Source organism: Protopterus annectens, chromosome 2.part2 (assembly GCF_019279795.1).
Source record: "Protopterus annectens isolate FY-2018-M chromosome 2.part2, PAN1.0, whole genome shotgun sequence".
Taxonomy (NCBI): Eukaryota; Metazoa; Chordata; order Ceratodontiformes; family Protopteridae; genus Protopterus; species Protopterus annectens.
Window position 1 is genome coordinate 907,551,610 of NC_056730.1, and position 13,766 is coordinate 907,565,375.

Here is a 13,766-nt window from a genome sequence, read left to right on the forward strand (position 1 = left end):
CCTTACATTAAAAACCACAGCCAACCTCATACTAATACAAGAAATGCACTTGACTGCAGAGCAATGGGCAGAAATTAGCAGAAAGAAATGGATAAGTCAAATCATAGCTTCAGAAGGGAAAACAAACAGTGCTGGGGCTGCCATAATAATTAAAAACCAATTTAAGGAATAAATACTTAAAACCAAAGCTGACAAGGAGGGAAGATGGTGCTATGTAACATTTAATAGTCCTACAATACCAAAACCTATAATGGTACTTAATGTTTACGCACCCTGTAATAACCAACAACACTTTTTTATGTCATTATACCCAACCTTAAACCAATTTAAAGATCACTACCTAGTGATTGGAGGTGACTGGAATACATATCAAAATCCAGAAAAGGATAAATCTAATCTGACCAAATCACATGATAAACAAACCACATTAGCCCTTAATGAACTCAAACAAGATTTCAAACTATATGACCCTTTTAAACATGGGAACAGTGCAGATAAAACAGGGAAATTCACATTCTATTCGCAATGCCACAAAATGTGGTCAAGGATAGACTTCTTCTTAATCTCTGACATATTCATTAACATGGACCCAACAATAACTATACATATCAGGTTCTTTTCAGATCACTCCAAAATCACACTGAACATTAACTGGGATAAAAAGATATATTTAGAGAATAGGGGTCATAATTGGTCATTAAACCCTAATTTACTTTCCAAAATGGATGTAATAAAAGAAACAGAAGCAATACTAAAAATAGCTCTTACAAATATCACTAACTCCCAAGTACCAACTGACATAGAATGGGCTGCAACCAAAGCACAAATCAGAGGATTGTTTATCAAAAAAGCAGCATACTATAAAAAAATACAACCGAAAGAGGAGCATATACTGAAAGGGAAAATAGAGCATCTTGAAAAAGAACTAATAAATAACCCTAAGAACCAAACAGAAGCAGAACTTTTAAAACTGCAAAGGGGGCTATATATGTTAGAAACCAGGAACCTGTCTTTCTATGAAGCCAGAATGTTAGCCACTTATGCAGAAGAAGCTCAAATACCATCTAGAGCTCTGGCCAGATTTATCTGCCAACACAAAAATGCCTCCACTATATCAGAAATAAACTACAGAGACAAAAACTACACAAAAATGAAGACATTATTAAAACATTTGAACAAATATACTCTCAAATATATGGAGCACAAATACTACAAACCTCAAAGGAAGATAGAACTCTTTTTCTTCAAAAACTGAAATTCCCTAAACTCAATTTAGACCAACAAAAAAAACTAACTGAGCCGATATCCATCAGTGAAATTATTACAACAATCAAACACTTAAAAGTGCATAAGGCTCCGGGTCCGGATGGACTCGCATCAGAATTTTACAAAGCATTTTCCCCCTTGATAGCCAAACTACTATACTATACATTGAATTACATAATAAACTATAAAATAAATGATATCCACTTTAATGCCTCTAAAACTATATTTATATTAAAATAACACACAGACCCCAAAAACCCCGACAGCTACAGACCCATCTCCCTCTTAAATATAGATACTAAAATATTTACCTCTATACTTGCAAACAGAATGAAAAATCTGATAGAAAAAATCCTCTCCCTAGAACAATCCGGTTTTACACCACATAGACAGACTAGTGACAATACTTTAACATTAGATGCACTAATATCCTACGCTAACCGATACAATATCAACATCTACACAATGGTAGTGGATGCCCACAAGGCATTTGATAGGGTTAATCTAGAATTCTTACTCCAAACACTACCCTACTTTAATATACCCAATAACTTCATTCAGATCATCCAAACTCTCTATAGCAACCCATACACATCTCTGTATATAAATAAAACTTGGTCAAATAGGATCCTAATAAAAAATGGAACAAGGCAAGAATGCCCACTATCACCCTTCTTGTTTAACCTATACCTAAAACCACTCTTTCTATACATTAAACAAAATACATATCACAATCCTCCATCAATACACAACTTCAAAATATACCTCACTGCATTTGCAGATGATCTGAACATATACTGCACTACACCAAATTCAGATATAAACAAAATAATAGCTGCAATTGAACATTTCTCGACTATGTCTAACTACTAACTAAACCTTAATAAAACTAATATTTTCCCCCTAAAAACACCCAAACACATCTCATTAATACCATTGTTAAACACAATAAAAATTAAAGAAGAAACTAAATACCTGGGAATCACCTTTTTCCAGAGTAACAAAGACTTCTACCAACACAATGTAAACCTTAAATGGCAAAATATAATGCAAGACTGCAAAAGATGGAACAACCTAAAACTACCATTCTTGGCCAAAGTATCAATAATCAAAATGAACATTTTACCTAGATTAATGTATATATTCATGACATCACAGACAATACATAATAAATTCTTCAAACAAATTCATACCTTCCTAGCAAAATTTATATGGGAACCCAAAAAAAACAGAATCTCCTATCCAAAATTAACACTCCCCAAAAGCAAAGGAGGACTAAATCTACCAGATTTTAAAATGTACTACTCGATCATTAACACTAACAGAACATTGAGAATAGCTGAACATAACCCGTCAATGGAAAATTGGTCTCCTCTCTGGGTGACAATATATTATAGATATATTAAAGCTCTAGGTTTCAATCCCAAAGCACTTCCATTCCTGAAGCAGAAAGAAATACAAACTTATAACATTATAGAGCCCTTAAAACATTCTATCAACCAACTCTTTCAATTCTTGAACCTTAGACATGCCACGACAATACTGCAACCCCTTCATAAAAACCCAAATTTGAAAATAAACAATAAGATGCTGGACTTAGTCCCTTTTCCCAGACTAAAAGATAAAACAATCCAAGATATCTATCCCTACCTTAACTGTTCAATACAAGAAATGAGGACCAACTTAAACCTTCCTAAATCACACATAATAATCCTAAGACAAATCAAAGAACTGTGTTCCAGTTATCTCCAAAATATTACTATGACCAATAGTGACATAGAAACTTGTAGCAGGCTTTGGAAAACTATTATCACAACAAAGAAAACTATTACCAATTCATATAAAATGATACATGAAATCAAATACCAGAAGGACCTCCTTTTCTCTAACTACTGGAGAAAAATTAAACCATCCATAGATGATCAGCAAATAAGCCAGGCAATCAATCTAACACTGAAGATTCTACCCCTCAAAAAGTTAGCATACACTCAGCTCATGATCAATAATAATGCTTATTTTACACCTGCAATCCTACACAAATTTAACACATCAAAAATCACCTTTCTGCCCACACTGTAAGGACCAGATAGCTGACTTAATCCATGTATTTTGGAGCTGTAAATGTGTCTATAAACTCTGGAACTCTCTCAAGGTACAATTACAAAAAACGGGTTATCAAACATCAACATTAACTTGGGAATTCACTCTGTTACACATTCTCCCACCCAACATCCCAAGAAAACAAGCAAATACACTTTTAACAATTTTCCTACTGATGAAACTGTATATAGCTTTTAAATGGCTAGATACGATAAATATTCTCTTGGGAGGATTTTAAACAAGTAGCTATACAACACCTTTTAGCTCATAAAATAGTAATAGATAAAAGAAACAAAAACATGAAATCCAGAGAAATTTGGGAACAAACCTTTAACATCATATTAGCATAATTCATCACACAGCAACTTAGAAATACACTATAATGGAACCAAAGAACACATACAAGTTCAGATATTAAATAATAACTTGGATATTACGAATGTATATACTGTCTATATAACTGTGGAATTAACAATGAAAGCATCTATGTACATAGTGTAAATAGATATGTTGTATGACCTATATCCTGTGGTATTTGACATCAATGTATAACATATGTATATGTGTGTATGTGTATGTATGTATGTATATATGTATATATGTGTATGTATGTATGTATGTATATATATATATATATATATATATATATATATGTGTGTGTGTGTGTGTATGTATGTGTATGTATGTGTATATATATATATATATATATATATATATATATATATATATGCACACGGTCATGTTGTAAGATGGTTTTTATTTGTGACATTTATTAATGTAAAAATAAAAATAAAAATTATTGAAAAAAAAAAATCTAGACAGTGTGATGAACTTCTTATTGAGAAGGTTTACGGTACAGAAATAGTGGTTTCTGATTTCATTTGTTTCAGCTTGGTATGTTTAATTTCCCTTATCACGAAGTGTAAAATGCATCACCTACAGATGCAAAGTGAAGCAACATTCCCTCTACAAAGTACTACTGTGTCACATGTAAAAATTCTTACTGCACTGTGAAGCATTAAGAAAGACGTAAAACAAAGAAAATAGCACATCAACTTTTTTTATAAGTGCTACTGCACTTTGACCAATAACAGGTAATCCCTATGTAGCTTGTTATATGTCTTTCACACTTTTTAGGTCTATAGCTGCAAATAATTGAGGGTTAGGGCAAAAGCACCTGGTTGCCATTAGATATACATGTAGACTCCACAAGATACTTGGAGCATACATCTGAAATAGTGAACAGTGTCTAAAATGCAGTTAAGTGACCTACACAGGCCACCTAATCCTATTGCTGATTGGCTCCTGATGCTGTCTTCTTTGATAACTACTTCCTTCACAGTCAGTCAGCCATAGTTCTAGTGATATTACTGTTGGTGATTCTGAGAACCGATAACATGATTGCTGGCAGGAGCAAGAGGTGACTTGAACTCATAAGAAATTGTAAGTTAAAGGGAATGCTTAACATTTTGTGGTGCTTGTTACTTTAAGTGTAAAATTAGTATTTTCTGGCACGTGCTGGATAGCTGAGCACTGTGCATCATGCAGTGGAAAGCCTCCGCCTGTGTGCAGGGGACTTAGGGGATATGTAGTCTTGCCCCTCTAGCAGTGGCTGATACATACTGTGGGAGCAGGACTACATATCCAGACATGACATGCACTAGTAAACTGCAAGTTGTAATGAATGTATAATGTTATACATTTTTACTTAAGTAAATACTTGGCTGATTGTTATAAAGTATCATTAAGAGGTCACATGATTTCTGTGGCCAAAGAAACAGTTTTCAGGTGAGCCAAAGGAATTTTTCATGGTATGGCCTGCCAGTAAGGATGATGTGTTGGACTGGGACTGAGCAGCAGTTGGTGGCAAACATGCGGGGCCCCTGTAACCATGGAGCCCTGTTGCACTCAACTGGCTCAGTTAGCCTAAGACCATCACTGATTATGTTTCCACCATAGTCAAGAAATCTTTCTATTTAGCTTAGTTAATTTCCAAGGAAATATCGTCAAGATCCAAAGAAGTCAGCTCATCAGTATACTCTTTGTACTCTTCTTTTATCAAACCCATATTGAAGATAATGTCCCCTTTGGTGTGTACGAATCCAGTCATTTTGCTCAACTGGAAAGGTCCCAATGATTTTTAACAAATTAAAAAAAAAAAAAAGGCTATAAACCCTTCAACTATACCAATAGATTAGCACAACTACAACTCTCCTTATATTCACTAGCCTACTGTTTGCTCTTAGATGACCTGTGTCTCACTTTTTGAGCCATGAAAGACCCAATTGTATTTGACATCCTATTTCTTTGCAAAACCTGAACAAGTGGCTCTACAAACACCCACACTAGAGACCTAAATTTACACCAGCAAGTAAACAAGACTCATTGGAGCGGCAGGTTCCTAACCCAACTTATTTTCAGCCTATGGAATAAGTTACCATTACAGATTGAGCAAAGTATTAGTTTGTGTTTAAGGCTCGGCTTGATGATTGGATGGGTAGACACACACAAGCATATATCGGTGGTCTTCTTAAAGATAATAAATGTCTGGGACTCTTATGGTCCCTGTGGTCATTTGGAGAGTGTAGGCCCTACATTCCTGTGCTTCTATAATACATTTTTGTACAGATTAAAAAGAAGTTGTGTATTCACCATAACGTTCCATATGAGTATTTGTCTTCAACCTGTGGGTTATGTATCCATACTGGATCCGACATGGCCACATATCCAGCATCTGATCCAAGCTCCAAGCTCCTCCCCTTATCCATAATGCCCCCTATCTCCCTTCTCCTTTCAGATTGAGTTTGCTGCCCAACATATAACATACACCCAACCCAACAAGACCTTACCACTATTGGCAACCCAAAATTCCTGAGCCAAAGCATAACAAAGGATGCTCCTGGGATGTTCGTCTTCCATATATATGGCCAGGAGGATAGTGACAAGGTCGGGGGAAGGAGGGGGGGGTGGTTGAAGACAAATGAAGTACAACTACTCAGATGGAATGTTATGGTGAGTACATAACTTCTTTATCTGAAGTAGTTGACTTCATTTGATCTTCAACCTGTGGGACAGAGTCTCCGGCTACTATACATCTGGGAGGCCCTCATGGAAGGATATTCCGGAGCACGGCGGAGCCATAGGATGCCCTGTTCCTGGATACGATGTCCAATTTATAATGAGAAATGAAGGTATGAGATGAGGACCAAATAGCTGCTGAAAAGATATCATCTAGCAACACTCTGGACCAAAAAGCTGCTGAAGTAGCCATAGATCTGGTAGAATGTGCTTTTACCTGACCTTGCGGGGAAGTTCCCCTGACAGAGTATGCCCGACAAATGGATTGGGAAATCCAATGAGCAACTGTAACCTTGGATATTGGTTTCCCTACAAAGGGTTTTGAGTAAGAAACGAACAGCTGGTCAGATTTACGAAAAAATTTGTCTTGTGCAAGTAGAACCATAACTGTCTATGCACATCCAGCAAATGTAATTTATATTCTCCCTTATTTTGAAAATTTGGAAAAAAGACTGAAAGATTGATAGTCTGATTAAAACTGACTTCTGAGGCTACCTTGGGAAGAAAAGATGGTTAGTACGCAAAGACACTCTATCCTTATGAAAAGTCATATAAGGAACTTTGATCGATAATGCTTGAATTTCTGGCACTCTCCTAGCAGAAGTAATGGCAACTAAAAAGGCAGTCTTCCAAGACAGATACTGAAAATCTACTGAAGCTGCAGGTTCAAAAGGGAGAGAGACTAAAGCCTGAAGCACTAATATAAGATCCCACAGAAGCGTAGGATCCTTCACCGGGAGTCTCAGAAGAAAGGTACCCTTAGGGAAGGTCTTGCAAAGCTTAGAAGAGGCCAACAAAGTCATGTTTCCCCCACATGAAAATTGGAAATTGCGGACAGTTGGATTTTGACAGTGGAGGAACTGGCACCTTGCTGAAAAATCCCCACAAAAAGTTCCAATACCGCAGACACTGGGGCAGTAAAGGGATCCAATTCACACTGCGAGTCCCATAAGGAAAAATGTTTCCACTTGCTACGGTATACCCTTCTGGTGGAAGACTTGTGAGCCGCCACCAAAATGGTTTTAACACGGGAAGATAAACCAGGAGTCCTAACAATTATGGGAACTGGAGCAACCAAGCTGTGAGCTTTAGACTATCCAGGTCTGGGTGAGGAATCCCTGTGGGATGAGAAATGAGATCCTGAATTGGATCCAATGTCCATGGTGGAACTACTAGAGGAGTCCATGGAGAGGGAAACCAAACTTGGTAAGACCAGAATGGGGCAATTAGGATCACAAAGCTCTCCAGCCTGTGGGCTTTCTGAAGAAACTTTGATATCAAGGGCAGAGGTGGATAGGCTTAAAGAAGACCGGGAAGCCAAGCATGAATCAGAGCATCTCTGGGGGCTTCCCCCTGAGGGGGGTTCAGAGTGAAGAACTCATTGCATTTCGTGTTGGAAGGAGATTCGAATAGAACACAGCAAGGACGACCCCACTTTAGAAAGATCTGCTCCGTCACTGAAGGATTCAGAGAACATTCATAAGGCATTAGGATAGATCTGCTGACCCTGTCCGCTACAATGTTGGACCATCCCAGAATGTGAGTTGCCACCAGAAAATGGCCAATTGAGATCGTCCATTCCCACACTGTCATGATTTCGCAACAAAGGGGGCAAGATCTGGTTCCCCCCTGTTTGTTGATGTACCACACCACAGACATATTGTCTGTTTGGATAGCAATCATCCCTAGAGGAAGATGGGTATGAAGGGCCTGCAATGCCAGAAGCACCGCCCTCATCTCCATGACATTGATATGCAAACTGGTCTTGGATGGGGACCACATGTCTTGAACAGCCCTTCTCGAGCAATGCCCCCCCACCCTAGCTGAGAGGCGTCCATGGTCTTGGTAAAGCACGGGAGAAAGGAACGTCCCCTGACTAAGTCCAGGGAATGAATTCACCACCAAAGAGAGTCCCTGCACATCCAGGAGATTCAAACTGGATGAGACAATGACAGAGCTAATAGAGACCATTGAATGGGAAGAGTCCACTGAAGAATCCGCATGTGAAGTCACACCAAGGATAGATTGATCGTGGCTGCCATAGATCCCAATACCCTCAGTACTGTCTCTGCTGTCGGAGATTGGGCTTGAATGATGGACAGACTGTGTAGCTTCAGGCTGTGTAGCCTGTCTGGGGATGAGGAAAACTTTCATCTGGATAGTGTCCAACCAAGCCCCAGTGAAATCTAAGATCTGAACTGGGGCTATCGAAGATTTGTTGATATTGATGGTGATGCCCAGACTCTGTGCTACAAAGAGGAAATAATCCCTGGCTTGGCAAAGTTGATACTCAGAAAGGGCAGCGAAGAGCCAATCATCCAGGTAAGGAAAGACCTGAATACCCCGAAGCCTCAGGTGAGCCACTACTACTGCCATCACCTTGGTGAACACCCTGGGGTCTGTGGTGAGACCAAAGGGAAGGGCTCTGAACTGATAATGACTGGCTCCAAGTTGGAAGTGACGAAACCTCCGAGAGCACCTGTCTATTTTGATATGGTAGTACGCATCCTGGAGGTTGATCAAGCACATTCAGTCATTTGTCTGCAGGTAAGGCAGGAAGGATTGAAGTGTGACCATCCAGAACTTTGCCTTGGCCACTGACAGGTTCAAGGTGGATAGATCAAAAATGGGTCTTAGGTCCCCCGTTTTCTTTGGCACCAAAAAGACCCTGGAATAAATGCCTGATCCAGATTGGTCAAGGGGGACAGGCTGGATGACTCGTTTACTAGCAGCTTTTTTATTTGTAGTGCTGCTTCCTCCCTTTGCACATCTGGGACATCTGGAAGGTGTTTGGGTGGATGGGGTGGTTTGAAGGACGGGATTGAATAGCCTCTGGATATGATCTGCAACACATAGTGATCTGCTGTTATGGACTCCCATTCCGCTGGGTGAAACGATAACTGACCCCCGACTGCCTCCAGAGAAGATCAGTTGGGTAGTCCTTCAGGGCTGCTGTGTGGGTCTGTCCAAGAATGGTTCTTGAGAGTCGTAATTTCTCGGACCCTCCTCTGCCTCTGGGACATTGTCTATCAAAACCCCTTCTGCCTCTGGGGATGGTGAGTCCTGAGTGTTCCAGGAAAAAGCCTGAGACTTCCGGAACCGCATCTTCTTAGCCCCTCTCTGATTCCTAGAAAAGGATCTTTGGGGGGGAGAAGCAGATCCCAATGGCAGACAGTGTCTTCCTGTCCTTCTCACTCTGGACCAAAGTCTCGCACACTGACTTCCCAAACAGGGAAGAACCATTGTACGGGGCATTGGTAAACGACGCCTTGAAGGGTTCCAAGAACTGACATAGCCAGAGCCAGGCATGGCGCCTGATAGCAACACCTGTGCTGGCTGCCCTAGTTGGTCCTTCAGTAGGAAGGGATAGGAGACACATGGAGGTGTTAGCGACTGATTTCAGAGTGGGCATTTGAGCAGAAAAGGTCTTCTTGTCTCCCGCTGACATGGACTCCTGGGTCGACTCAGCGATATCCTTCACTAGGTCTTGCTGCAGAAGAATCACATGTGCCATGTAATTCAGCTCTCTTACTGAGAAGATGGCTGAAGCATAGACCCGTTTCCCGAATTGATCCAATGCCCTTGACTCTCCATCAGGAGGATGGACCGAAGAGCTCTCCTGAGTGAGCTCTTTCTTGGTGACAGCTACCACCACCATAGCATCAACCAGGGACTCTTTGTTCCAACATGTCCTGTCTGAAGGGGGACTAAGGACTTTATCAGGGTGTTTAGGGATAGGCTCTACTGTATCTGGTTCCTTCCACACCTGAGATGCTATTAGGTCCACTAAGGGATCCATGGGAGGGGACACCCCGGAAGTAGATGGGCCTGTACTGAATGCCTCTAGGAACACTGACTCATCCGAGGTTGTTTTTTGGGCAGACCCCCCCCCCCCCGGCATAGAAGTTCAATGATGTCTCCAAAGGAGACATCCTCGGGGGAGGGGGGGTTGATCGGGGGGAACCTTCCCTCCAAATCAGTGTCTTCGGTGAGGCACTCCGGTGGGGAGTCCAAGTGCCTCCTTTACATGTCTGTTTGCGAGGGATCTCCTCAGTGGGAATCTCTGGGAAGGACTTGCGAACATCCTGCTGCTCCCCCACAGGGGCTGCTTGAGGCAAAATGGGCACAGACTGTCCCTGAGATGGTTGGGACCATACGCAAAACAGAGGGAGTCGGGGTGGTGTCCGAGGACAAGATGGTCAAGGGTCTCGACAACACAGAGAGAACCCTCTCCACCACATCAAAGGCTGAAGGAGAACGGACATCCTGAGAAGTGCCACCCAGGGCTGTTCCCCTCTGACCCAACAGGGGAGTCAGAGCCGAAACTCCAGGAGCTGAGATACTGAGGGGAATACTGTGCTCTGACACACTCGGAGCCGATAGCACCCCCTCAGATCTGACCCCGAGGTTACTGCTCTGAGAGCTCACTTCACTGTAACATATGTGTGCTTGTGGTGGTTTATTCCCAGTTTATTTAGCTTTTCTACTATGCCTGAGTGGGGAAACTGTGTCAAAAGCTTTGGCCAGGTCAGTGTGGGATTGGATTTAAGTTTTTGGGGTGTCCCAAACAGCAAAAAAGCTGCATGTCAGAAAGCCAATTCCCTATAAGATGAAGTCTTGTGGTAGTTTTTTTGTAATTTGTTGCATGATTTATCTAACTGCAATATGATTATGTCATCTGCATAAAGCATATGGTTAAGGGATGGGTTATCAAAAGATTGGCTGCTAACGAATATGGAAAAGAGTACTGGACCCAGGTATGAGCCTTAAGGTACTACTGCTGAAAAGATTCCACTGTTGGATACATTAGGACCGTGTGCAACTGGTTAAGTATGAAATGAATGAACGTCATGCACATTCACCTATACCAAAGTGGGGTAGTGCTGTAATTAGAAGGGTGTGGTTGATATATTAAAAACACACTTTAGGTTGATGAAGAGAGCATGATAGCTGACTTTCCCTAGTACCTCAAAGATTAAGTTAGTTACAGTGAATAGGGCTGTTTCTGTGCTGCACTTATTGCAAAAGCCATGTTGTCTGTTAGTTAAGAGGTCAGGCTTGGACATATACTCCATTAGTTGCATATACAAAAACTTTTTCCATTACCTTACCTAGATGACAAAGAATTGAGATTGGCCTACACTCAGATGAGGACTTGGGGGTTTTTAACTTTGGGAACTGGGACTACAGTAGCATGTTTCAAGGAGTAAAGAATTATTCCTGTCGTAAGAGTAAGACTTAGAACTTGTCATTGCTTGCAGGTGTGTGGTGTTTATCTACCATGTGGATAAACTTACTTGTAGCAATAGTTTCAAGTTCATTCAATACCTGTTTAGAGGACATGGGACACCAAAAATGGAAATTATTATGCCTGCTTTAGTGGTATTTGCTGTCTGTGGGTTAGGAGAATTGTGAGGTGTGGGAGCAGTGTACATACATTACTTTATATTAAGTAGTTCCCCATACTCTGGAATAGACTGCCCATACATGTCAAGCAGAGCGTCTCCTTGGCCCTCTTCAGCAGGAACCTTGACAATTAGATGGGAGATAGGAAATTCACTCCTGGGATCACGTCAGTCGCCCTGCTAGACAGGGGCCCAGGGAAGTAAATATTGTGGGAAGAAATATCCGGGGAATGGTTTGGCTAGGCTTGTATAGGCCCTAGGGCGGATAGCCTAGTACCAACCTATGAACATTCCTTGAATGTATGTAACAGTAACTCCGTCTCATAACATATTACAAATGCATAAAATTAAGTAATAAATTATTTTAATATTCTCTTTATTACTTTTTTAGGGCAGTTATCAAACTTAAACTTCTCAAATGCTAGTTATAAAATTTGTACTTGTCTAGTTAACAAAATGATGTGGATTATGTTCTTGTTACTCTGTATCATTTCTGTGAGGTACACTTGCACAGACCGATGATTAAAAAAGCTCCTCTTCATTTAGGTTTTAGTTCATGTAGTGAAACTCCTTACCTTAATGAGCCAAGGCTTCAGTTTCACGATCACAGATCCTGGGAGCTGTTCAAAACCTATTTAGAAGTGCTCAGCAGAACACAAGTGAAGTATGTTTCTTAGAAGTTTAGTGCCATCAAGTGGCAGAATCTAGAAGTACAGGATTCAGAAATCCAGCAGGGGTTTGCACTGAATGACCGACCCATAATGGGTCACTTCTACAATCCTGTCTGAAAATGAATTGTGAGAAGCAGCAGTGGAAGGCCAGAGGCAGAGAAATTAAAGGCAGAGTTTACCAGATCACATGACAGGTAGGATAATTATGGTGGCAAGCTCTGGAAGGACTTTTAGGATTATCGTACTAACTTTTTATCTCCTCTATCACCCTAAAATGTCAGTAGCAGCACCTTGCAATGGTTATCTACATACACCCTATGCTACAAAAAGTTTTCCCTTCTAAAGTATAAATCCATTTACTTCTTGTAAGAATTTAGAGCTACCAGAACCATATACACAAATACATATCATTGTAAATACTTTACTGTATATACCTGTCTTGTAAAACTGTATTTTCCTGCAAAATATAACTGTTGTTTTTCTGAGAACTGTCTAAATTCACTTGTTAATATAAATGTATAGTGATGGAGCTTTCCTCCCCAGGTCTCTGCTTAAAACCATCTTTGCCAGGTTAGATTTTCCCAGTCAAAAAAGACATAAATAAAAACATGGACGGGGAGTAAAAGATGATGGACTGGAGGTCAAACGACTAGAAAGAAACCTCTGTATTAAAAAAAAAAAAAAAAAAAAAAACAGTTTTGTCCCTAGCTAAAGAGACTGACCCAGTTTTCTTTTGCAGACTTTGGTAAAACAGAGTTAAAATGTAATTTGCTACCTCTTGTAGGAGTTCACTTTTGTAGGTACATAAGGGTGAGTAACATAATATGCATGCTGCAGTCTTTTTGGTGATTAATAATACAGTTGCCCATGGATTATAATCAGTTTTCCAGCATCTACTACCAAAGCCTCAAGTTTCCTTTGAGAAAGGTAATCTTGAGTTCTTCTGTGTAGCAGGCTATTGTTAACACTGCAGGCTCTGAAGGGGCTTGGACAAATGAATAGCTAAAACATATGTAGTACAGGGGTCTGCTTACACATTGAGAAAGTGAAATGCAAAGCCTTCATCTGTTCCACTGATCCTCTGTTTGCATACAGTCCAGGTGAGTTTCTCACCACAAATATGATGCATCTCCTCTTATGATGCTGACTGAGGACAGAGAATGGAAGGGTCCTTAAGGCTGGGACCTGTCCATCAAACAAAGGTCTTCAAATGTGGTTCAGACTAAACCCTTTTAAATTAGAAGAC

At 40.4% G+C, this 13,766-nt stretch overlaps 2 protein-coding genes across 9 annotated transcripts in view; one reads left to right on the plus strand and one right to left on the minus strand.

Annotated features, from left to right (window-relative positions):
* Nucleotides 1–13,766, plus strand: part of ZFYVE16 (zinc finger FYVE-type containing 16) — a 3,161,611-nt gene that overhangs the window by 578,588 nt on the left and 2,569,257 nt on the right. The gene's annotated exons all lie outside the window — the stretch shown is intronic.
* The window catches only part of NUDT12 (nudix hydrolase 12), a 588,354-nt gene that overhangs the window by 308,063 nt on the left and 266,525 nt on the right, over nt 1–13,766 (minus strand). The window lies entirely within an intron of this gene.